Genomic DNA, 26,840 nt, shown 5'->3' with positions numbered 1-26,840 from the left:
TTAGGGGGAAACAGCTTGACTCCAAACTGTGCTGTACACTAATTACAGCTGGAGCCAAATGCATCTTCTCGTATCTACAAGATTGCCATGCACAAAATCTGATACCTTTCATGGACTTTGCTGCCTTTTCTTTTCTTCTTTCTGAAAATATTGTAACCTTATGGATGCAAGGGTTGAAAACTGATGGCTAGTTTCTATTAAGCATCAACAAACTTAATTGAGCTTAAATGCCTGTGGGTAGTGGATTGTTTTACATAGGTTTACGGAGCTACTTTGCTTCTCCCATGACTCCTGTTCCCAGCTCCTCCAGCAGACCTTTCCCCTCTTTCCACTCCCGCATTTCTTACTGAAGCATTTCAAATGAGAACAACAAAAAGGAATACAGCCTCAGGCAAAAGAAATGCAAGCAAACAATGAGGATTGGGGCAGGAGAGAATTCAGCGAGTGCATCACTGCAAACATTAAGACCAACAATAACAAATGATCTAAATACCTTAGAAGCAGGAAACCAGTTAGGACGCTGATTGGGTCTTTGGAGGATAAGGGAGCCAAAGGTATGTTAAAGGAGGAAAAGGAGAATGCAGAAAAGCTGGATGACTTCTTTGCATCTGTATGGACAGCAGAAGATGTAGGGTAGAATCCTATGCCTGCCCTAGTCCAGTTTCCTCAGGATGAGCACCTGAGGAATTAGGGCAAATAATAGTGACAAGAGACCAAGTTCTAGCTGTATTGTCAAATTAAAAATAGTATTCATCCAAGAGTTATTAAAGTATCTGAATATGGCATTGCTGATCTTTTCGTGTATCTGAAGGACAAGTTATATATTTTTGTTCCTCAACTCTCTGGAAAAAAAAATTGAGGGTGCATGAGGACTGTGGGGAAGGGGAAGAGGAGGTTCTGTTGCACATGTGGAAGTGTGTTGTGAGAATGTAATTGCCCCAGTGACTGCATTTCAATTGCAAATAAGTATTAGGTACAGTAAGTTTGGCAGTTTCAAATTCTTTAGCTTGGTTTACTAAGCACACTGAAAATAAACCTGCTAAATTAAACCTTTCTTTGTAGCTTTTCTAAGAAGGCATTTCAGAGTATTCTACCAGTTCAGCCTGAACCAGGAAGAAAACAGTTGCACCAGCAGGAGAAAGGCAGCCCTTCTTGGAGTTTGTGGGCCACAGCCTAGTTTTGATTACTTAGAGCAAGGGTAACCAACATGGTGCTCTCCAAATATTGCTGGACTAAAATACTACCATCCCAGACCATTGGTTATGCTGCCTGCGGCTGGAGTCCAGAAAAATCTGAAGGACACTATGTTATCCATGATATACGGATATAAGCTGAATCTGGGTGTAGCCAGGATTTCTGTTGTGGGGCCAGGACACTCACATGTCCTGTTCCAGAACTGAGCTACCCATGATGCAATTGGTCAGTTCACAGAAGCCATGCCTATTGCTTAGTTGTGTTGCCAGTTGTGTCTCTAGAATGCACCACAACATCATCCAAGTGATCTCAGCGAATGTTTCAATTTAAAATATTCTGATTATGGCTACTTTTTGTCAAGTGTTTTTATTTATTTGCATGATTTAGGAGGGGTAGCTGCCCCCCTGCCTGCCTGGCTATGCCCATGTCTGAGTCTTAATTAGGGATTCTCAAAAAGAAAAGAAAAGAAAAGAAAATACAGAAAGTTATTTTTTAAATGAATGAATAAGCCACATAGCCAAAGGGTTGTTTTTTAATAATCCTGAAGTGATATGAAAGCAACCACAGAGGCACCAGCAAGCAATTAGGTAGATGTAAAGGAGAAACTGGTCTCATTGAACTCCGTGGGACATTTCTGAGCACATGTTCTTAGGTCTCAGTAGGTCTCAGTTCTCAAATGTTTCCAATATAGGTGTTGCTCTCTGAAACATTCTGAGATCTTTGTTGACCTGCAATGAAATGTTAGTTTCAGTACTATTAGCTTGATGGCTGAGGCAATGTTGTTTTTCTTATTTTAGGGAACATATTCATTGTTTGTGGAGTCTAAAGTCACACCAGACTTTCTGAAACATGCCTTATTTTCAAAGGAGTGAACTCATCAACAAGTAATTGAAAGGACTTTAGCTGATTCAGTATGCTGTTGAGATTCTACTTCATGCTGCTTTACAAGAGCACTCATTTTTCACCTGCTGTGGATAATCATGAATGAGTTTAACCTGAAAAAGAAAGATCAACATCAATTTGGCCATCAGTCAACTGAAAATGGTAGTGTACTCAACGTTTGTGAGCTGATTCCACTCTCAAATGCAGCTATGAATATGTTAGACTTCCGTTTCTGAGCCCTAGTTTGACGAGATCTTCTGAAACATCAGTTTTGTAAGCATGTATTTGTGTAAATTCAGGGAAGTCCGCTCTGTAATATGTAGTTATGTAACTACATATTGAAGTCATATGTAACTCTTTGATATTTATTTTTCTTAATAAATAGTAATTTACTGTGAGTTATTTATCACAGACTATTCAGATAAATTTTGATTTGCACATTTGGGTGTCCTATAGAGGTTCATCTCTCATGCACCAGAAAATATTTTGCTTCAAAAGGTTCCTATTAAATGGGTCATTGCTAGGGTGTTCTGCTCTGCTGGCTAGCCATATGGTTAAACTCTAGAACATATCACTGACTATGTCACTGTAGCAGAAGCCAATCTAATACTCTACTCTATCAAAAGGTTTATAAAAGCTGAGCAGAATTCTTATGTGAATGTTTTCAGCAATGTTAAAAAAATGCCTTCCCCAATTTGTTGGCATTCTTCATAAAAAAAAATCAAATTTACAGATTTGTCTAAATTACTCTCATGGGCAGTTCCTGACATCATCATGCAAGCACATCTAATTGGCTATGAGATGTGCTGGGATAGCTCAGTCAGTACGGCATGAGACTTTTACACTCAGGGTTGTAGATTTGTGCCCCACACTGGGCAAAAGATTGCAGGGGATTGGACTAGATTACCCTTGTAATCTCTACAATTCTATGTGTAGCATTGTGAAAGCATCCCATTCAGTATGTGACCCCTGATTAGGTCAGATTACCATATAGGTGTGTGGAAATGCAGTGAGCTAGGGATATTACCGTAGCGGGTGAATATAAGCCTCACTTTGTGGCTTATATTCGTGTTATGTACTGAGTTGAATAGGATCCAAACTGCAGCAGTCTGATTGGTCCTAGAACAATAGGATCCAAAAGGCAGCAGTCTGATTGGTCCTAGAACAATAGGATTCAGAATGCAGCAGTCTGATTGGTCCTAGAACAATGCAGCAGTATGATTGGTTGGCAGGAACCACCCAATCATGCTCCAGATAGAAGTGAATCCACAACTTGATTGGCTTACAGTAGAATTCCAGAATTAGCCAATCATGTGCAGCCCATTGTGTAAATAATGTATATAAAGCAGATACTTTGAGGGGACATTCATTCATTCCTCCTCACCACTATGAGCTGAATAAAGAGCATGAAATCAGTTTGCGACTCTGAGTATATTTCAATTCGCGACCTTATGGTATGCAGCCAGGAGCGTGGGGCAAACAGCACCAGGAGCATGGTAAAGCAGAGCCTGCCCCATGCATAGTCCCCTGTCCTCTCCCCCAAGGCCAGGAAGCGAGGAAGGGTAAAGCCTGCCAGCAACGCAGTGCGGCTCCACCGCTCCAGCCCAGTATGCAGGCAGGAGCAGCGAGGAATGGAGCGGCTTATATTCGAGTATTTTTTCTCTCTCCCCCTCCAATTTTAAAGGTGCAGCTTATATTCAGGTGTGGCTTATATTCGGGCCAATACGGTATTTTATTTTTTCTCTTTCAGGAGAACAGAAATTGCTAGTTTCAAACTGAAAACTGAATCTAAAGTTTATACAATGTAGCCCAAATATTTATTATTACAGTTCATTAAGACAAAACGTTTCCATTCAATTCTTTATACATTTCCTTTTGTAAAACATGATTCTGACAAATGGAAATGTAGATATTATAGTTTGTCTTTTCCATATGATCTCACTCAGAAACGATAGGCCCATCAGCAGCCATTACTGTTTATTCTGTTTTTGTGACAGCTGTGAACAGTGATGAAGTGGTGTATGTATTTTTTATTTGAGTATTTATGTCCTGACTTTCCAATGTAAATACACCAGTCAGCCAGCCACCCCAGACCATCAATAAGCAAGCATTGCCACCACTAGGGCTGCCATCTCAGGAAGACAGAACAGCCTGGAGGCTCAGGAAGAATGAGTGAGGAGAGGAAGTTGCTATCATAATCCATCTCCATCTCCCTGTACTCATCAGCCACCTAACTCTTTCTAATGGTAGGACAGGCCGTGACAGCTGGGAGTTAAACTTCTTCTATAATTGCCCCACGGTTGTGGAACCTGTTGCCTGAAGACGTTAGAAGACCTCTTTGAAGGTGTTTTGGAGGAAGTGCAAGAAACCTGTTGGGTCGGGCATTTAACTGAGAATATAATTCCTCTGGCTGTTCATATGTAGTGTAAGTAGTTTTTAAAAAGAGCTTATTCAAAGTTGCATTTTCTTTTGCACAGCAAACATCTTTTAATCCTTTCAAGAAAGTATGTTGGCATCTGTCTGTCTTGAGAAACAATGGAGTGCGCATCCAGGGGCAAAGTCTAACTGTTCTGTTAGCAGCACTGAAGCGACCACCCCATAGTGCAATTCTGAGCAGTGTGTATGGAGGTCTTGGGTTCCCCAGATGATAAGCTCCCCCTCTCGGCTTCACTGATGTGGTCCAAAGGAAAGCAGAGCAATGTGTTTGGCAACAGCTTGGCAGCAGGAGTTGCCAGAAGGAGGCATACAAGGTGCCATCCAACCGTCTTAAAGTCTCCACTCTGAATTTGTGCAGGGTTTACTCCTTAGCCTTTTCTTCTGAATATCTCTCTCAAGGCAGCGGGGGTTAGGACCAGAGTTTTTCTTCTCCTAGATGGGCTACCTTCCTCGGTTGATGAGCCCTATCTTCCTCTCACTCCCCTCTACAGCACATGCAGAAAACTCTTTTTTGACCATTAGACCTACTGACCCAAACCTGTCTTTGCATGCAGGGGAAGTCCCTGACTCATCAAGGGTCTGAGACCCATTGGCTACCCTCACCTTGTTTAGCTAGCCAGTTGAAGCTATTCCTGGTGTATGGCCGCTGTCGCATGCTGACAGCTTCTAGGAGCCAATGGTGAGAGCTGAGTGTAGGGTGGGGACCAAAGATGGACAAACTATCCCAGAAGTAGCACAACACAACCCCCACCAGAGATACTACCCCTCCCCTAACACCCTGTACACCCCTTTGGGGAAAGTGATACTTGAATGAATAATAATACGAATAAAATAGAAACACCAGTTTTGGAATAGTTGAAGGCTTGACATTACTTCTTGGTTACTGAAGCTCATTGTATAACAATTATTCTTTAGTCAGAAGTTTCTAATTTTCATTTCAATTCAAGTCCTTAATACACAAAAATTATTATTTCCAAAACTGACAGCTAACATACAAAATGATTATTTCTAAAACCATGACAGCTAGAATGAACATGAAAGGCAAAGAGAAATAAAAATACTGTATGAAGTCACTGTGTCCTCAATAATTGAGGGAGAAAGCACAGCAAATATAGACATTATTTGGAAAAAGTAGCTCAAAGAACCTGGCATCCCTCTGTCAATTGAGCTGCCAACTTGCAAATTCAGCAAAGGTTGACAATGAATTACAAGGACTTTAGCTGTGGCCAGCTCCCTGGTGTTTTATGTATTCCATATTTTTTTTATTAGAAAGAATAAAACTGTAGTTGGAAAAGGAACTGAAAGTTGCATGGGCCATTCCATAGATAAATTTGCAAACTAGGCTAATTTAAAGCAGACATTCACACATGTAACATCCAAAAGGGGAGGGAAAGCCCTATTTTTTGTTCTATAACCAAGTTCAGTGTGGGTGTGAGGTCAAATTTCCCTACCTAATCCAAAATTAATTAAAGAAGCTTTCTCTCAGTTGTGGTGATCTAAAATCACTGGTGATCATAGTGTTTCATTACGTTGATAACACATATATTTTACTTACATGCTTGGGCTCCAAATTCATGGCTCCAAAAGGGGGCTGGTTGTGCAATGGGTCTTTCCTGCCCTTTCAGACCATTGAAATCTCTGCTCATCCAAAAGCAACTCCCAACCTTTCAAGTTTGGGGATATTCTTGACCAATACTGAATGGGATGTATGTGGGTGGGCCTGCAGTAAGATGTGGGTGGGGAAGCCATATCGCCTGAGCAGACTTCTCTTTGTACAAGTTTGGATTCAAGCCATATTTATTCATTTATGTTCAGTTACAACCAATATTTTGTGCCAACAGGTTTAATGAAACTTGCGCTGCATCCATATGGTGGTTTTGAAGGAGGCAGACATATATATTATTCAGTCTTTCCCAGAGCTTCCATCATACTCAGCAAGCATGGACGATGGTCAGGGGTTGTTGGTGTTGGTGTTGGGAGAGCACCAGGTTCTGGAAGGCTGATCTAATTCATAACGTCTACCATCAGGCTACACACACTGGTGCATATTTGCCCCCAGCTGTCTCCCCCAGTGGTGCATGTAACCCTGGGTTCCCCTCTTTTGTCCATTTGCAAAAGTATACTTCTTAGGATATTTCAAAAGATTTTAGGATTGGTATACTGAATCTACACTCTAATCTAAAAATTGTGGGAACAAATCTGATGGCAAAGTGAAGTGTTTCCTCTATTTGCTAGGTTCAGGATAATTTATAAGCAAGCATTTGATGAACACCCATATAATTTATCAGTGAAGCTTTCTGCCCAATCTTACAGTTTTCTTTCTTTTTTTATAAAAGTTTTTATTAATTTTCAATACAATATACATATAATACCATATCAAAGGTTTGTCACAAATTATATATTATGGAGTTCCTTCAGCTTATCTGCCAATCATCCGTAATTAAATTTTAGTTACGCATTTCCTAAATTTAATACTGCCTTTTTATATGCCTTCCTAATCTTATTTTCTTTTTTACAATACTCCTCAACCTTTCACAGAGCTTCTTGAAATCCCACGAATGTTGTTTGTTCATCACATATATTTTTCAGATATTCTACAAATTTTCCCCAGTCCTCGATGAACTTATGGTCTCGTTGATATCTAATCTTCCCAGTTAATTTGTCCAGTTCTGCATAGTCCATCATTTTCATTCTCCATTCTTCCAGGGTCGGTAATTCCTCCTGTTTCCATCTTTGGGCCATTAATATTCTTGCTGCTGTAACTGCATATTGGAAAAGTTTACAGTCCTTTCTATTTATTTCATTTCCTACTATTCCTAACAGAAGAGTTCTGGTTTCTTTACAAATGTATATTTCAACATCTTTTTTAGTTCATTATATATCATCTCCCAGAAACCCTTCACCTTCTTACATTCCCACCATATATGGTAAAATGTCCCTTCTTTTTGTTTACATTTCCAACACTTATTACAGGTTTTATACATTTTCGCTAGTTTGACCGGTGTAATATACCATCTATATATCATCTTCATAACATTTTCCTTTAATGCAGTACATGCTGTAAATTTTATATTTTCCTTCCATACTTTTACCCAATCATCTAGTTGTATATTATATCCAAAATCTCTAGCCCAATGTATCATAACCGACTTGACTTCCTCGTCCTTCGTATGCCATTCCAACAACATTTTATACATTTTTGATAAAATTTTACAATCATTATTTATTATTTCTATTTGAAATTTTGAATCTTTTTCAACATATCCATTTTCTCTAAGATCCTTTTTAAACATTTCATTTACTTGAAAGTAATGCAACCAATCATATACATACTTTTTTACTTGTTCATAAGGTTTCATTTTCCATTTTTCTCCTTCTTTCACTATCAACTCACCATATGTAATCCAATTACCTCTCATATTGATTTTCTTTACACTCATAACCTCTAACAGGGATAACCAGTGTGGAACTCTTGGTTCTAGTAGGTTGTTGTACCTATCCCATATTTCAATTAAAGATCTCCGGAAGATGTGGTTCTCAAAATCTTTATGATTTTTTTTCTTCTCACACCATAAATACGCGTGCCATCCAAATCTGTTAGCAAATCCTTCCAAATCTAACAGTTCTGTGTTTTCTACTTTTATCCACTCTTTCAACCAACAAAGACATGATGCTTCATAATATAATTTCAAATCTGGCAGAGCGAAGCCTCCTCTTTCTTTCGCATCTGTTAATAACTTAAATTGAATTCTCGGCTTCTTGCCCTGCCAGATATATCTTGAAATTATTCTTTGCCACTCTTTGAAAATCTCTAACCCCTTAATAATTGGGATAGTCTGAAATAAAAATAACATCTTTGGAAGCACACTCATCTTGATCATTGCAATTCTACCCCAGAAAGATAACTTCATCCTTCCCCACACCTCCAGGTCTTTTTTTATTCCATTCCACACCGGTATATAATTATTTTGAAACAAATCAATATTTTTGGGAGTTAGCCATATTCCCAAATATTTCACTTTCTTCACCACTTCTATCCCTGCTTGACAATCTTACAGTTTTCTACTTTCTAAATAGTTTCCAATTAGAACTTAATGGGATGAAACCCAGTTGGGTTCTTGATTGGTGTTCTAGATTTTTTTCCAGTGGAAAGCTCAACTGCAAAATGTTTTAGAGGAGAGTGTTCCTCATACCCTCCAAAAGATCTCGGGCATTGAGATCCCACCCCCTGATTATTTTCCCTCATTATAAAGGGTATCATTTCAAAATTCTCTTTATTTAATATTTCACAAAGGGTCATTTATAATCATGAATCTTTATGGTTATTTTTTACATAAGCATATCACTTAGTTATTAATTTTATCAGTGCTGGCCCAAGACATTTGAACCAAGCAGCACCACACATGTGCACAAATGCTAGGATCAATACTTTAAAATTCTCATTGACTCTTCAAGGACTGCCTTCATTTATTTCCATCTATTCCTCTTCTTAAAGCAACCAGCTTCACTTTGCCTGCTTCACTTTCGGTGGGACTTGCCCTGAAACAATTGAACTAGACAGTTGACTAAACATTGCCCTGTACTAAAACAATGAGTAGGGAAACTTCCAACAAACAAAGTCAGTATTGAAAACACATTTTTAAAACTGTACTACTCAGTACAGCCATAATATTCTCTCTTCAGCTTCCCAAATATCTCGATTCCTTTTTAAATTTATATAATAAAATTACTTCTGAAAGTGGAATTGTGAACGCCAGTGTATTTGATTGTTTTCTCTTCTCATGTATCGCCTATAAATCTGAACTGATATGAAAATAAACATATTCAAGTCTCCTGTTCTCACTTATATATTGCCTTCTCATAGGTTGCTTCTTATTGTGAAATTGTGACTGTTCAAGAAAATTTTATATTCCAGTATCACACAGATATATAGGGGGGAGGGATGGTAAACAGTGGGGCCATATGGACACCATAATGCAAACTATACAGTTTGTGACACTTCAAAGGAAAGCTTAAAAGTATAGGCAACTCCTCATTTATGTGGGGGTTACATTCTGAGGCATCATGTGTTCTAATAAAATTGCATATATTTGGAACACCATTGAAAAAGTCTGCAAACACCACAAAGTCCAACTCTCCACAGGCCACAAAGGTTGGTGCAAGGGCTCATGGGATTGCACTTGCAAAGGCTTGTGGGATTGCTAGACGCTATTTTTGCTGTTTTGTGCTCTTTTGGTGCCATTTTGCCCCTTTGCTTTTGTGTTTGTGGCATTGTTTCAATGTGCTGTCACGCATACCTTTAACATGAGTAAATGGGGAGTTGCCTGTATACAAAAGTACCATGACATTCTGCTGTTACTTCTCCAGAACAATAGAATCTTGTGAGTTGTTTCAGCATGACAGTTAAGTGTTCACCTGATTCATCTCCTTTAACCCGTGATTTTATTTCCCAGCTACCGACATAAAATGTAACTCAATCCAAGGTCAAGGAACAGTGTGTGCTGTTCATGTAAGTAAGTAGAAAGATTATCTCAAGAAGGGATGCAGAGGAAATGATAATGGGCATGTCATAAAAAGGTGAATGCTATTTCATCCATTACAGAGCTCTAAAACGATAATTTTTTTCTGGTCTGGAGATGTCAATAAATCATTTTGTTTTTACTGTGGGTGATTTGTTTGGTAATGGGGTAGTCAGGAAGCTCGGGGAATAGTTAGCCACAGTGGTCTTCTACTTCTGTACATGGGATGGGAGGGTGAACCTGTGGCCTTTCTGAAATTGTTGGACTACAATTCCTGCCACCCTTGACCACTGACTGCCATGCTGTTTGGTGGTGACAGGAGTTGGAGTCAAGCAACATCTGGAAGGATGCAGGTGACATCAGGTGTGATGCAGATGGGTGTGGTTTCGGCAAAACAGTCTTCTGGGCCAAATTTGGCCTGTGGAACAGAAGTTACCCTGTCTGCTCTACAGATTGGTTCTGCCAGAGCACTGGTAGTTTTAGTTCTAAGGTTGTGTTAGTTCAGTTTCTTAAAACTAAGTCCACTCTTTTAAGCTTTAGAGATGTGCACAGGCTTGGAGACTGAACTGTAAGCATTTCTGCTTAGCTTTTATATAAGCCAAAGGCAATTCAGGCCAATAAAGCCTTCTTATTATCTTCTATTATCTGGCTGGGGCAGCCCAATCAGATGGATGGGGTACAGATAATAAATTATTATTATATATTATTATTATTTCCCTTATTTTTAAAAAATGCAACACTGCACACAGTGAGATCTGTTATGTCCCATTTGGAGACAGCTATGAATATTCCACTTATTTCTTGGTAGAGCAACTGAATCACATTTTTATGAGCACTAATGATGATGAGTTTTCCAAACTTATTTTTATTAACTAAATCACAAACATATTCTGAAAAGTAACCGATTTCAAATTGCAACCATTGGGAATGTAACAATACTGTAAAATATTTATCCACTCTGGGTGTATATGGAACAAAGCAATGCAACCTAGCATATAGACTTAGTAGCCTTAGAATCAGGGGGGAAACATTCTGTTACTTCTTCTGTCACTTTCACTTTATTTAAACTTGATTGAGCTATGTTCCAAAAAGTACAATTCACCCCCCACACACCCCATGCAGGACTGTTAGATGAACTTTAAACCAAAGGTGTCAGACATACAGTTTCTGGACCAGGTGTTGATTGCTATTTATCATGCCCATAAGTGTGCCTGGGCCTTGTAACATAAAGCTTTAAGCATAATAATAATTATTTCCACTGTCTTTTCAGTTCTATCAGACCCATATCATCATACCACAAAAGTACAATGAAGTTCCTGCCTCCCCAGACTACCTTAGCTGGCAAAAATGTCAAATTAAAAGGAGATATCCTGTAATATATATATAATGCCATTCTTTCTTAAACTTGTTCGTATAAATCAAGCTGCACCTGGCTGTCAAATATGGTCTACTCAAATGGTCCTAATCTGACAATTACAAATTATGGTGTGTAGAACTATATCCTTTTAAGACTATTTATTTACACTGGGTGATGGGCCAAGGGCACCAGATATTATTATTTTTACAGCAACAAAAAACATACTGGTTGGCTTTACTATGAAGGAAAATATGTAATAGTGAAATTGTTAATCAAGACTTGGGAATTATTCTATTAAATTGCAGTGAAAAGTTTGAAGTAGAAATAAATTTGCTGTAGCTCTGTACTGATTCTCAGTGGTGGTTTATGCTAAAGCTCTTAAAGCAACCAAAAATGGCCCAGCAAGTAGATTGTACTTAGCAGAGCTTTTTTTCACCCCAAGAAGACAGAGACAATAGTTGCATGGCGAGATGGTTAGAGTGTCTGGGAGACACTATTTGGCCATGAAGCTCACTAGGTAACTTTGAGCCAGTCACTGTCTCTCAGCCTAACCTACTTCACGGGCTTCTTGTGGGGATTAAATGAGGAGGGAGGGAACCATGTACCCCACCTTAAGCTCCTTGGAGAAAAAGAGAGAGAAATGCAACAAACAAACCTTTAAAGCACATTCAAAGCAAGTTCTTTCCCTCAGATAATTCTGGGCATGGCAGTCTGATAACAGTTCGTGGGAATTCCAACTCTGTGTGGTATAAACTACAGTGCCCAGAATCCCTTGAGGAAAAGAATGTGTTTTGAATGTGCTTTAAAGGTATAGTGTGTACATAGCCCAGACGTGGGTGTCATAATAGTAATAAAATATGACAAAATGAGTGAAGGTAAGGAAAGAGCTCTGGGGGGTGCAGGGTGAATGAGGGAATTATTTGACAAAGAAACATAATTCAAAATAAAGATGTACCCAGTTTTGTCCAATATGAAAGTATCCATCAGAAAAATAAAAATATTGTTCTGGTGTTGTTTCGCAGTGGCCAGTGATGCATCCAGAACTATTCAGTATTGTCATCAATGATCAAATTAGGTGATAAAAATTTGTGGATAGTGTAAGGATTGTCAAAGATATGCTTGAAATTCAAAATGATCTCAATACATTGGAAGATCCTTGGCATGTAGCAAGGGATAGAATTAAACAAATAAATATGACATATATAAGGATCAAATGTATAAAGCGGAGATAACTAGCTAAAAGAAAGATCAAAAAGTTATTGCGGATAATAAACTGACCCCAAACCAGTAATGTTATGCTGCAGCTCCAAAGGTCAAAATTGTTTTATGTTCTGTCAATAGGAACATGGTTTCCAGGTTATAGCACAAAACTATTCAGTGTTGGTAACACCTTGTTCAGAATACCGCTTTTTACATTCGCTACATTTGTGAGAATCAAAGTGCCTGTCCTTCTATACTGCCCAGTTTCAGCTAACATGTAGTCACATGTCCTGTAAACATCAGGTTTACTATGTCCGACTCTGGTCTGTTTTGCCAGATTTGGTGCAAACACGACAACTTTACTAAAGATGACTAAACATCAGCAGCAAGGCATAATAGCTAACAGTAGGGATGACATTTGCATAGAGAGTGTTTGGTGTACAAATGTCCTTATTTCTGGCCTTAGAAAACACCACCCACCTCAAACCCCATCACTTGTTTAAACCTAGGTAGGGTTCTCACTGCCAACTCACTCTGAATATTGCTGCCCCACATTTAGAAGGATGGTTCCTTCAGGTCCCAAGAACATCATACTTCAAGTCAGACAGCCATGTGACCTGAATGCTTACCTGATATCTAGATTAATTTCCAGGCTGCCTTGAATCCCAAATTATGACAAGAAAATAAAGCAAATTAGAGGCAAATCATGTACATTTGGCTGTTACATAATTAAGGCTGCAATCCTATAACTACTTATCTCGGGCAGAGGGAAGTAAGCCCTGTTGAACTTAATTCAATTTACCATATTTTTTCCGTGTATAACACGCTCCCCCTATATATAAGATGCCCCTTTTTTTGGAGACGCCAATTAAAGAAAATCCCCCAGCTGCACTATCTGTGTATAAGATGAGCCCAGATTTTGAACATTATTTTACAGTAAAAAAAACCTAGTCTTATACACGGAAAAGTTCGGTATTTATTAGTAGACATATACAAGATCATCAAAAGATCTGAAGTGATGAATGAGGGGTTTCATTCTCTTTGGTGGTATGGGATCCATAAATGACTTAGTCCATAAGGGATCTTTTACAAGGTATCCTGTGGTCTCCTGTTTGTTTTGGGGGTCTTGGGTATTTTATGTTAAGCTGTCCACCTACCTCATAAAATTAGTTCTTTCCTAGCTAAATTATTTATTGCTTCATATGTGCACTTGTTAAGATAGCACCTCTTTTTTTTATAGCCCTGGCTGCTAATATCACTTCAAAAAAGAGTGAGACTACTTCCCATTATAAATATACGGTAAATCACTATTTTCAGTAGGCTAGAATCGGGGTATAAATAATCAGTCTGTAAGGAAATGTGGCTTGCAATATGCTTGTCAAGGAGAAATGCTTTTTATTAGTTTAAAAACAGCTTAAGAATATTGTAAATCAGCAAGTGTGAAAACCAGTGTAATTTCCATTGGGCTTGTTAAATTATAAAAGAGGGCTATTTGTTTATTTATCTTACTGCTATCCTGCCCTTCCTCCAAGGACTTCAAGGGGACATACATGGCTTCCCCATTCTATTTTATCTATAGAACCACCTTATGAGGTAGGCCAGGCTGAGATATAATGACTGGCATAAGATCACAAAGTAACTGCAGTACTTTGTGTCCCACTTCATTTCTTAGATGAATATAGATTGTGCCATTGTTCTTCCCATTCCTGCTCAGGCATTCTGTCTATCACAGCATACTGCATACAGAACATCTGTCAGCTCTACTTTCTTTGGCATGTTTCCTAGTAAAATCTATCTTGTGCAGCTATAATCTGGATATGCGGAGTGAGCTGTAGATTTTTATGGGCCCTCGGGCAATATGCAAGAAAATTGGGCACCTCTGAAGAACTGGAAATAGGAGCAAAAAGCAATGAAGTAGACAAAAGACGTATCATTCCAATGCATTTCAGACCCTCCTCGTCCTTCAAGGAAATGCAAACATTTACCATTTATTTATTTATTTATTTATTTATTTATTTAGGTTTCTTTCAATCTACCTTATTTTTTTGTTTTTGTTTTTTGTTTATTGGGTTTTATAAACAAGAACGATGTTATACAAAGAAGAATACCAGGTTTTCTCATGTCATTTGTATATCACAAAAATGGCATAATAAATGTAGAAAAATATCTACAACATACATTTCATTATTAGTGGTCAGTGTATGAGTTCTTGATTTATGAATTGGTTTAAACAATTAGGAAGAAGAAGAAGAAGAAGAAGAAGAAGATGAAGAGGAAGAGGAAGAGGAAGAAGAAGAAGAAGAAGAAGAAGAAGAAGAAGAAGAAGAAGAGAGGAGAAAGGGGGAAGAGGGGGGAATGGTGAGTGGGTGGAGTTGGGTGGTTATGCTTCTATTCTACTTAGTGGGCGTGTATGGCTTGTGTCAGTGTTACTTGTATGGGTTCTCTTGCTATTCACTTGTTGGGTTTCCTTGGTGGTGAGAGAGGTTGGGTGTGACTTAGGGTCTGGTTGGTTGTCTTTGGTTGGCTGTAGTGAGAATTGTTTTTGTGTGTGAGCAGGGAACATTTAACATTTAGATTAGACAGAACATCTAAATGTCAAAACTTTATTTTAGGTATTTTTTTCCTGAAAAAGGACCAGCAAGATCCAAAATGCATTGGAATCATGTCTATCCTGTTGCATTTTGCTCCTACTTCCCTTAGGCAAAAGGCGGTCAATGATCTACTTTTAGCTCAATTTTCCACTAGAACATATTACTGAAGAAAGAGTACCCTTCAGGATGTACTCTATTACTGCATAACTGATGTCAAAAGCCAAACATCTAAAATCTAGGCATAGAGTCTTACAGAGCAAAGTTTCATTCAGATAGGAAGCCTGGCACCTTTCAGATACAGGCAACACAACATAGGCTCAAAACCCACCTGTACAAACAAAATAGGACAAAAAACAAGCATGCTATCATGAGGTCTGTAGATCATATCAAGATTCCTGTTGCTAATGTAATGTGTGTGTGTGAAGATAATAGCTTGCTTGAGAAAGATAGCAGCACTGAGAGATTCATGATGACTCTCTCAACAGTGACTGTATCTTGGTCAACCCTGCCAACGATTGACACTGGTGACGCCACGTAAAATATTCCAAAATTGTCTGAAAAGCTCTTTTATTAGCCGAATACCACTTCTATTAGAAGACTGACACTTTGATGTGTTAATCCCTCACATGAGAATTTGTTATGGGTCTTTGCCATATTTGCTGTGACTAAAATGTACATTGTGAAAAAGGAACTGTCTTCAATATCAGTATCATGCGATACACTGAAAAATATCTTGCTTTGCATACTTCATCTACCTGAAGGAGTGATTTTGTTATTCATTAACACCTGTGATACTTGTAGGGGGGAATGGCTTTGTGTGTGTATTGAAACCTTGATGTAGTGTTTATTATACATTTTGGACTATGTTACTGGTCTAGGCTGATTTCTGTGCATAACCATTGTGTTCCATATTTCTTTATTTCGTTTACCATCATTTACTGCAAAAAAGAAGAAACAGACACATCCCTTTGTACAAGCCAATCTTATAGCATGTTGTATATAAATTATGAAATCTGTTAGTATGTACACCTGTGCTGCAAGGGGCGCAGCCTTCTCCAGCAGTCTCCTACCTGACCAAGCAGAGGAGACTCAGGTTTTTGAGGGTCTTTTACAATGAGGTCAGAGTGCTACATCATTGGGCTGGTGGGTGGGGACTAGCCCCACTGGTACTTCTGGTAGTCATGCCTCTGGGGTTTGCCCTGTATGCCCTTCAGAGTCCTCAACTCCATCACCTGATGAAGAGCAATCCAACTTCTGATCCCTGACAAAGAGGAGATGTACTACAATTCCCATTACATTTTACTACCTCTTTTAAGAATGCCCTGTGAATGTCTTTTCTTCCTTCAATAATTAACAGAGTATGGTGGCAAGGAAATCTTTTATTAATAATGTTCTCAGGCACTGACCTTGCTCTATTCATTATGAATAGTCAATAGCAGTTGCAACTTAAAAATGCTCTGCTCTAGAAGATAGAAGGCATAGCATATTATCTATGTACATGTGCCAAGAATCTATAACTAGATTATTGTTTCATTTAAAGTTGTATTTTTTTTTAGCCAAAGCTGCTTCAAATATGATACTTCATGTGCCCTTGGTTAGGAATTCAAAAAGGATGCCTTGGGCTGCTTTCTTGTGATTCCTTAATGTTCTGCAAGGTGACTTTTCCACATTCAAGTTCCCACTATTACAAATGACTGACGTTATCCCCAGTTTTGAAACTGCACACACAAAAGAGTGAGTTAAAATGTGATGCGCTTTAAATCTGAGTGGTTATGCTGAAAATGGATCAGACAGCATTACATATTTCAATTAATTTCCTAGAATACTAAACCAATCAGACATATTCTTCACTCCAGGCAACAAAATAATTTTGGGTTTGGATAAACTTGATCTTCAGTTAATCTTCAGTTAAGGTCAAATATTTCTGGCAGTGCAACAAATCAGAAACAGCAGGAAATAGTTTGGAACAAAGTTGGAAACCACAATAATGGTAAACGGTCCCAAATATTTTATCCCTTGATTTAAATACTTGGCTACCGATGGAGTCTCTATTGTTGCTTTTAGTTGCTGGATTTTTCTAGGCAGCATTTCGGCCCACAGTGGCACTTGGGCAAATCTTGTTAAAATGGGGATGAGATACATTAAACTGTGGGCTGGAGTACAGCCTTAAGAAACAAAGTACATCTATCCTCATGTCTGTACTATCCCTGTCTCAGGAGAAGCAGAAGCATGCTTTTTATTTATTTACAGTGGTACCTTGGTTCTCAAATGCCTTGGAACTCAAACAACTTGGAACCCAAACACTGCAAACTCAGTAGTAAGTGTTCTGGTTTGTGAACTTTTTTTTAGAAGCTGAAGGTTTTGAGTGCCACACTTCCATTTCGAGTGTTATACTGAGGTCTGTCTGTCTTTGCTATTTATTTTGCATTTTTTTGTTTTTGTGGCTCTTTTTTGTTTTTGTTTTGTTTTTGTGACTGTGTGGAACCCAGTTCAGCTACTGATTAATTGATTGTGTGACTGATGTACATTGTTTATTACTTTCATTTTATGGATCCATGGTCTCGTTAGATAGTAAAATTCATGTTAATTTGCTGTTTTAGGGATTGCTTTTAAAAGTCTGGAATGGATTAATCCATTTTGCATTACTTTCTATGGGAAAACATGCCTTGGTTTTGGAACGCTTCCGGAATGGATTAAGATTGAGAACCAAGGTACCACTGTACATGAAAAAGACATGAATTTATTGTATAATTTATTGTATTGACATCTGGACCTCTGGACAAGCAGAGAGCTGCTCAATTCTCTCAAACATTTTCTGTGTGTGTGTGTGTGTGTGTGTGTGTGTGTGTGTGTGAAATAATTTGTGCAATTAGACCGTGTGGAACAATCGCTCATACTTAAGAAGAAGGGATAGTCTCTGATTACAAGGAACAGGATCCAAATGCCACTGTTCAGAGGTAATTGGCTTTACCTCCAACAGTTTGGTTTCCAGAAACCTGAATAATTCAAATAATACTAGGGACATAGGAATCTGCCATATATCAAATCAGAACTATCTACCTCAGTGTTCTCGAAGCTACAAACATGAGCCTGACCAAACTGCGGGAGGCAGTAGAAGACAGGAGTGCCTGGCGTGCTCTGGTCCATGGGGTCACGAAGAGTCGGACACGACTAAACGACTAAACAACAACAACCTCAGTATTGTCTCTTTCAGCCCTACCTGGAGATGCCAGGATTCGAACCTGAGACCCTCTGTTCTTCCACTGAGTTCCACTGAGCCCTTCCACAAGATTTAGGTACATGTAGAGCTTTGATGGGTTTTATGTTCCAATGCTTAGTGCCCTTCCCATGTCTTCCCACAGACAAACAGGGAATTTGAAAAAAAGGGGAAACCTTTGTTTGCATATGGAATGCTCCCAACAGAGCCTAAGAAAAACATTTTCCTCCCTTTTCACATCTTTTAATTTTAAAAGTAGAGGAAGCATATTATCCTCTCATTACTAACCTTTGTCTTACTCTGACTGTCCACGTGGATTTGGGAGAGGCACACGTTTAAAGTCATTTTGTTGTTAAATTTTGCAAACTTCTCTGCTCTTCCCTCATTCCTTCCAGAAGTCCAAGGTGTTACTTAAAAGTGCTTGTAGCAAAATATTTTTTTTTCTAAGCAGAAAAAAAATCTAGCATGTACTGCAGTAAAATGCTTTGAAGCTTAAAGTAATCCTAGGAAAGAAAAACATGGAACCCAGCTGGAACAAGTTTGGCCAGAATTGGTGCTTTACTCTCATCTAGCCAGGCCTCGGAGATACATACCAGGGCAGCAGCCTCATCCAGTTTTAAAATGATGGACAAGACCGATTTAGTTTGCTATTTAAGTATTATTAATGAGTGTGGTAGTTGTTGCTGTTGCTTGATTTATAGCCTACCCTTCCTGCTAAAGGAGCCCAGGAAGGCAGACAAAGCAATGAAATAACATTAAAGATAATCTATAAAAAAAATAAACATGTTATCTCAAAGATGGCATCTCTTAGCCGTCAGATGCTTGGGTAAACAGGAATGTTTTTAACTTTCTCCTGAAAGTTAATAATGAGGGAGACAGACACAGCTCACTATGGAAGGCATTCCACAAATAGGGAATGAAAAGGCCTTTTGCACACTGCACACTGGTCAACACCAAGCAGTCAGTGTGCAGTGGAGCCACCACCAAGGCCTCACCTGCCAAACACAGGGTCCAAGATGGCTGACCTTGAGGAAGGTACTCTTTTACGTACTTGGTTCCCAAGCCATTTAGAGCTTAAGTACTAAGACCCTGAATCTGGTCCAGTAGCTCACTGGCAGCAAATGCAGAAATATCAGGACTAGTGACTAGTGGTGTCATTGGGCTGTCCCACTTTCCAACCTAATAGCTGCATTTTGCACTAGCTGCAGCCTCCAGACCACATACAGCACATTACAGGAGTCCAGATGGGAGGCCATCAGAGAACGGACAGCTGAGACCAATCCCAATCAGGAATGACCATAGCTGGCAAAAGCATTCCTAGCCACAGAAGCCAGTTGAAGAAGCAAGTTGGAATCCAGGAGTACTGCCAGACTACAAACCTGTTCCTTCAGCAGGAGTGTAACCCTTGCCAGGACAGGTTGTCCACCTAATCCCTGGACACGGGAGACACCCGCCCAAAGTGAGTGCATCTTATGTGATCCAACACTTTCACAACCTCTCCGGATGCAGATGGAATGGAGAGATACAGCTGCCTGTCAGGAGCATATTAATAGCACCACTAGATGACAGTTCCCAACAGTCTGTATCAGGCATAGGCAAACTCCGGCCCTCCAGATGTTTGGGACTACAGATCCCATCAATCCTGACCACTGGTCCTGTTAGCTAGGGATGGTGGGAATTGTAGTCCCAAACATCTGGAGGGCCAGAGTTTGCCTATGTTTATGTGAAAAGCGCTTCCTCCCTCCCTCAGGGGATAAAAGTTGAGGGTTTGGAGTTTGGTTGGAGTTAGCATAGATGTAATCTGGAGCGGAGGCAGGGTATGAGCTTTGCTGTCCATTTGAGTGCAAGGCTGAAGCTATGGAAGAAGCAGGGGCCTTTCGGGGTGCAATGCTGTGAGCCCCTCCATCCAGGTTCAGCTTGTAAATATATGTGTATAAATAAACCATATATCCTAAAGACACCACAGTCTACACTGTGTCTCATTTGTCCGAAAAGAAACACAGACAATGGGTTAAAGCATGCCTGCAACCCCTGGGGTGGTGTGAAACAGTATACTGAGCCTTTGGGATGAATTAATTTTAAATGAAATAATAAAAATAAAACAAAATGTTAACAATTATTCTAATTTGTGGAAGGGACATCAACTAGAGTATATAGTCAAACTCTCTCCCCCCACACCCTCATATTTGCATCAAAAAAGCTCTAGTTGAGCTGGAAAAGGTGCCATGTGCAAAAATGTGGTAAGCTAAATAAAAAATTGTGAGGTTTTTTAAAGGCCTCACATAAAAAATATTCCTTCATTTTTCAGGATGAGTGTGTATTTCTAAATACGAAATGTGCAAAATATATCTACATCTCTAAAATGACTTGTGGGTTTCAAAATGCCCCCCTCCCTTTCTGTATTTCCTTTCCCTTCCATCCCCTCCCAGTTTTCAAACCTAAAACCTGCCAAGGAAAACATAATACACAGAAGGATATCAGGTATAACATTAATCAAAGTCAGCTCCCACAACAACTGCGGCACGTTTGAAAGAAAAGGCTAGGAAAATCACTATCAAGGACCAAAAGCAATGACATCAGTGCACCTCCATGATGAAACTTAAATAGTAAATTCTTTTCTTTAGGTCAGGCACAGCTGCTAATAACGAAATGTAAATAATATCGGACAAAGTGGAAATCAGAATAGATGTTTCAAATTTTGCATTTTTACCCTCACATTTCCTTTTGCACATCTGATCATTAACATGCCTACAGAGCCATGGGGAACCTGTGGACCACGAGATGTTATTGAACTGCAAGTACCATTATCCCAAACCATTGACTATGCTGGCTGGGGCTTGTGGCAATTGGAGCTCAACAAAATATTTTTTTGGTGGGGGTACACAGGTCCAACATGATTCTGGTTGTATGTTAATAATCAGATTTCCAAAAGGAAATATGAGGATGAAATGCAAAGTTTGTATCATCTGTTTTATTTTATTGAAGCTCTCCACAGATGTTGAGACATCCATTTTATTCTCCTTAAAAATGGGGAAACTATTTGTATCCATGAATACTATTACAGCCTTGAATGTCTACTGCAGACAGTTTTTCTTCCTTAGCCTTTTGCACTTCTCCCTAAGGAGATGCTTATAATTAGTCCTTGGAGATGGATTCACTTAACTGAGATTCATGACCAGGGCACTGCAGCAAAAATGCAACCCACAAACAGGCAATTTGTTAGTGTCAATTTTCTCCCTTAACTGCAATTTATTTGGGGTTTCCCCCCACTCCTAATGGTCTGCCGTGATGTTTAACATTTTTTTTTAAAAAAAACTTTTCAGAAGAAAAATTTCTGTCAGTTTTCCACAGATGCAAAAAGCCATAAAAACGGGCCAAGAGTTTATCTCATCAGACAAGGTTAAAAAAAGAGGAGTAGTGATTTATGCAAAAGAGAGCCTACCACCGAAATTTATCTTCAAAGATGATCAAGGAAGATTTGTGGCAATTGAAATTCAAACACAAGGAGAGAAATTCTTGATAGTAGGAGTTTATGCACCAAATGAGGGGAAATCTGAATTCTTTAAAAAGTTGCATGAGACATTGCTGGACTATTTGGACTACAATATCATCATGATGGGAGATATGAATGGAGTGGTATCTACAAATATGGACAAGCCACAGAGACAGGTAGTTACTAAGGACGGTAGACTACCAAAAACCTTTTTTGAGATGACTGACAATATGGACTTAGTTGACATTTGGAGAACAAAGAATCCCTTGGGTAGAGAGGGAACTTTCTTCTCTGAAGCCAAAATGACATGGACAAGAATTGACCAAATTTGGATAACTACAGGACTGGCTCCAAAGACTAGAAAAGTGGAAATTTGCCCTAAAACTTGCTCCGACCATAATGCTGTGAAAATGGAGATGAAACTAACACCAATTGGCTCCTTCAGATGGAGGATGAATGACACTTTGTTTAGAGACGAAGAGGTTACCAAGAAGGCCCAAAAAATTCTGAGAGATTACTTTGAGACAAATATGAATACTACCATGGAAAAAAGAGTAATCTGGGATGCAAGCGAAGCGGTTATGAGGGGGTTTCTGATTCAACAGAATGCAATAAAGAAGAGAACTCAAAATGAGAAAAAAGACAAAATTTTGGAGAGAATAAAAGAGGGTGAGAAGAAATTGAGAGCGAAACCAAAGTCACAAGAGATTCTGAGAGAAATAAAGTTATATCAAGTTCAATATATGAAAATGATGAATCAGGAAATAGAATGGAAAATTAAACAGATGAGACAAAGGACATTTGAATCGGCTAATAAATGTGGGAAATTGTTAGCCTGGCAAATGAAAAAAAGACAAAAACTTAACACCATTACAAATTTGGAAGTGGAAGGAAAGAATATACAGAATCCAGTGGAAATTAGAAAATGTTTCCAGAGGTACTTTAAACAGTTATATACACAAGGGCCACAGAAAGAGATTGATATAGATCAATTTTTAAAAATAAATGGATTACAAAAAATCTCTCAAGAAAATAAGTTAATGTTGAACTACAAAATAACGGAACAGGAGGTAGAAGGTGCCATCCAGAATATGCAGCTGGGCAAATCTCCAGGGCCGGATGGTTTAACTTCAAAATACCATAGATCTTTGAAAGATTGGATAATTCAACCACTAAAGGAAGTTTGTAATGAAATTTTGGAGGGGAAAAAAGCACCAGAGTCGGGACTGGCAGAAATGACCGGCAGAATCCGCGACCAGGGAGAAAAGTCAGCAGAAGAAGATTGGAAGAAATTTAAGGAATATCTACAGAAATATTATAAAATTAATGAACTTTGAAAAGATGTTGGTTTGAACTTTGGTGGTCTCCAGCTGTTATGATAAAGATAATGGGGATTATAATGGTTTTTGTTACTAAATTTAAAAAAAAAAAGTTGAGTGGAAAATAAGGTGATATTTTAAAAGGAATGTTAAGAGATTAGGATTTGCTGAATTAACAAATTGAACTAGAGAACAAGAAGGGGAGGTATGAGGAAGTCAAAGAAACATGGGACTGAAAAACTGTTATTGAAACTGAATTGTTTTTAATATTTTTCTTTTTCTTTTTCTTTTTGTCTTTATATAAAATTGGAAAATTTAATAAATATTCATTTTAAAAAAAAAAAAGCACCAGAGTCATGGAAGGAAGCTTACATTATACTTATACCGAAAACTGAGTCTGAAAAGACACAACTTAAGAACTACCGCCCCATATCCCTGCTTAACGTTGATTACAAATTTTTTGCAGATATTTTGGCTAAAAGATTAAAAAAAGTATTAGTGGAAGAGATACATAAAGACCAAGCTGGCTTTCTCCCGGGCAGACACTTGTCTGACAACACGAGAAATATAATTAACATTTTGGAAAAACTACAAGTGAACATTAATACTAAAGCAGTCTTAATATTCGTAGATGTGGAGAAGGCTTTTGACAACATTTCTTGGAGTTTTATGAAGAAAAACCTTCAGGGGATGGGGGTTGGTCAAGGTTTTGAAAATGGTATAGGTGCAATTTATTCAGAACAAAAGGCTAAACTAATTGTTAACAATGTGGTGACAGAGGAATTTAAGATAGAGAAAGGGACATGACAAGGCTGCCCAATTTCCCCATTGCTTTTTATTTCGGTCCTGGAGGTTCTGCTAAATATGATCAGAAGGGACCAATTGGTTAAAGGTATACAGGTCGGAGCCAAACAGTACAAAATGAAAGCTTTTGCAGATGACTTAGTATTGACATTACAGGAGCCAGAATCTAGTACTAAAAGAGTATTGGAACTGATTCAAGAATTTGGTCAAGTTGCAGGATTTAAGTTGAACAAGTTAAAAACTAAGGTTCTCGAGAAAAATCTAACACCGATTGAGAAAGAGAGGTTTCAGAAGGAGACAGGCTTAACATTGGTTAAGAAAGTAAAATACCTGGGGGTTAATATGACCGCTAAGAACTTAAACTTATTTAATTTTTATTTTTTTTAAATAAATTTTTATTGGAGTTTTACAAAAGAGAAAAATAAAGATTCACAGAATAAAAAAGAGACCACAGATAAAAATAGACATTACAAAAAAGAAAACACACAAAATACACAAAAAACAGCTAATTAAGAAAAAAAAAGAAATTTAAAAAAAGAAATAAAACAAGTCCATTTTTCTCAATATCCTCAAATTCATATGCTTGTATCCTTGACCTCCTCACACCTCCCCCCTTTTGTGTTCCCATTTACATACTTAATTCAGCAAATTCTTACCCTTTTTCAAATATCTTAACTTTGTGCCATAACATATTATACCTCAATATTTTCAACCATTTATCAATACATTTTTTTACATAATCTTATTAACTTTTGTCACTAGTTACCACTTATTACCAATCCAAGCATAATTTTAACATTCATTAATTTTACAGTATTTCTGAAGATAGTCTTTAAATTTCTTCCAGTCTTCTTCCACCAACTCTTCTCCCAGGTCTCGGATTCTGCCAGTCATTTCCGCCAATTCCATATAGTCCATCAGCTTCATCTGCCACTCTTCCAGGGTGGGTAACTCTTGTGTCTTCCAATACTTTGCGATGAGAATTCTTGCTGCTGTTGTTGCATACATAAAGAAAGTTCTGTCCTTCTTTGGCACCAATTGGCCGACCATGCCCAAGAGAAAGGCCTCTGGCTTCTTAAGGAATGTATATTTAAATACTTTTTTCATTTCGTTATAAATCATCTCCCAGAAAGCCTTAATCTTTGGGCACGTCCACCAAAGGTGAAAGAATGTTCCTTCATTTTCTTTACACTTCCAACATTTATTATCGGGCAAATGATAGATTTTTGCAAGCTTGACTGGTGTCATGTACCACCTGTATATCATTTTCATAATATTCTCTCTTAGGGCATTACATGCCGTAAATTTCATACCTGTGGTCCACAACTGTTCCCAGTCAGCAAACATGATGTTATGACCAACATCTTGTGCCCATTTAATCATAGCAGATTTAACTGTTTCATCCTGCGTGTTCCATTTTAGCAGCAAGTTATACATTCTTGAAAGTGTTTTAGTTTTGGGTTCTAACAATTCAGTTTCCAATTTTGATTTTTCCACCTGGAAGCCTATTTTTTTATCCGAATTATAGGCCTCTCTTATTTGAAAATAATGAAGCCAATCTCGCACCTTGTCTTTTAATTTCTCGAAACTCTGCAATTTCAGTTTGTCTCCTTCTTGTTCCAATATTTCCCAATATTTCGGCCATTTGGCCTCCATATTGGACTTTTTCAGTGCCTTTGCTTCCATTGATGACAACCACCTTGGGGTTTTATTCTCCAGTAAGTCTTTATATCTTATCCAAACATTAAACAATGCTTTCCTGACAATATGGTTTTTGAATGCTTTGTGAGCTTTAACCTTGTCGTACCACAAATATGCATGCCACCCAAAAACATTATTAAAACCTTCTAGATCCAAAATGTCTGTGTTTTCAAGAAGCAGCCATTCTTTCAGCCAACAAAATGCGGCCGATTCATAATAAAGTTTCAGGTCTGGCAGGGCGAATCCACCTCTTTCTTTTGCATCAGTTAGTATTTTAAATTTTATTCTGGGCTTCTTGCCCTGCCAGACAAATCTAGAAATATCTCTCTGCCACTTCTTGAAACAGTCCATCTTGTCCAAAATTTGCAAAGATTGAAACAAAAATAACATCTTAGGCAATACATTCATCTTAATAGCCGCAATTCTACCCAACAAGGAAAGCTTCAGATTTGACCATATCTCTAAGTCTTTCTTCACTTCTAACCAACATTTCTCATAGTTATCTTTAAATAGGTTTAAATTCTTAGCAGTCATGTTAACCCCCAAATATTTAACTTTCTTTACTATTGTTAGGCCTGTCTCCTTCTGAAACCTTTCTTTCACAATCGGTGTTAAGTTTTTCTCAAGAACTTTAGTTTTTGACTTGTTCAACTTAAAACCTGCCACCTGACCAAATTCTTGAATCAATTCCAAAACCCTTTTCGAACTAGATTCTGGCTCCTGTAATGTTAATACTAGGTCATCTGCAAAAGCTTTCAATTTATATTGCTTGGCTCCGACCTGAATACCTTTAATCAGACGGTCCCTTCTAATCATGTTCAATAATACCTCCAGGACTGAAATAAAAAGCAATGGGGAAATTGGGCAGCCTTGTCGTGTACCTTTCTCTATCTTGAATTCCTCTGTCACCACATTGTTTACAATTAGTTTAGCCTTTTGTTCTGAGTAAATTGCACTTATACCATTTTCAAACCCTTGGCCCACCCCCATCCCCTGAAGATTTTTCTTCATAAAACTCCAAGAAATGTTGTCAAAGGCTTTCTCCGCATCTATAAAAATTAAAACTGCTTTGGTATTTATGTTCACTTGCAGCTTCTCCAAAATGTTAATTATATTCCTCGTATTGT

The sequence above is a fragment of the Podarcis filfolensis genome (genome assembly GCF_964270895.1).
Source record: "Podarcis filfolensis genome assembly, chromosome: 4".
NCBI lineage: Eukaryota > Metazoa > Chordata > Lepidosauria > Squamata > Lacertidae > Podarcis > Podarcis filfolensis.
The sequence above is the reverse complement of the archived record's forward strand: the minus strand, read 5'-3'. Positions refer to the sequence as shown.